The sequence below is a fragment of the Triticum aestivum genome, chromosome 1D (assembly GCF_018294505.1).
Source record: "Triticum aestivum cultivar Chinese Spring chromosome 1D, IWGSC CS RefSeq v2.1, whole genome shotgun sequence".
NCBI classification, from domain to species: domain Eukaryota; kingdom Viridiplantae; phylum Streptophyta; class Magnoliopsida; order Poales; family Poaceae; genus Triticum; species Triticum aestivum.
The window spans coordinates 16,942,292-16,943,109 of NC_057796.1; positions in this window are offsets into that span (position 1 = coordinate 16,942,292).

Below are 818 nucleotides of genomic sequence, written 5' to 3' on the forward strand. Positions count from 1 at the left end.
CGGGACCCTTTCCAAAGATTACGTGTAAATCATTGACCATAGCAAGTGCGTGATCACCGGTACGCATGGCGGGCTTCTTCCGGTGATCTGCCTCGCCTTTTAAATGCTTGCCTTTCTTTCGACATTGATGGTTGGTCGGAAGAAATCGACGATGGCCCAGGTACACATTTTCTTCCTGCATTTGTTCAGGTATATACTTTCAGTGTCATCTAAACAGTGCGTGCATGCGTGGTATCCCTTGTTTGTCTGTCCTGAAAGGTTACTGAGAGCGGGCCAATCGTTGATGGTTACAAACAGCAACGCGTGCAGGTTAAATTCCTCCTGTTTCTACTCATCCCACGTACGTACACCGTTTCCATTGCACAGCTGTAAAAGTTCTTCAACTTATGGCCTTAGGTACACATCAATGTCGTTGCCGGGTTGCCTAGGGCCTTGGATGAGAACTGGCATCATAATGAACTTCCGCTTCATGCACATCCAAGGAGGAAGGTTATACATACATAGAGTCACGGGCCAGGTGCTGTGATTGCTGCTGTGCTCCCCGAAAGGATTAATGTCATCCGCGCTTAAACAAAACCATACGTTCCTTGGGTCACCTGCAAACTCAACTTCCTGTCTTTCTTACGGTCCTCACTGTGCCATCGCATCAACTTGGCATGCTCTTCGTTTCTGAACAGACGTTTCAAGCGTGGTATTATAGGAGCATACCACATCACCTTCGCAGGAACCCTCTTCCTGGGGGGCTCGCCGTCCACATCACCAGGGTCATCTCGTCTGATCTTATACCGCAATGCACCGCATACCGGGCATGCGTTCAG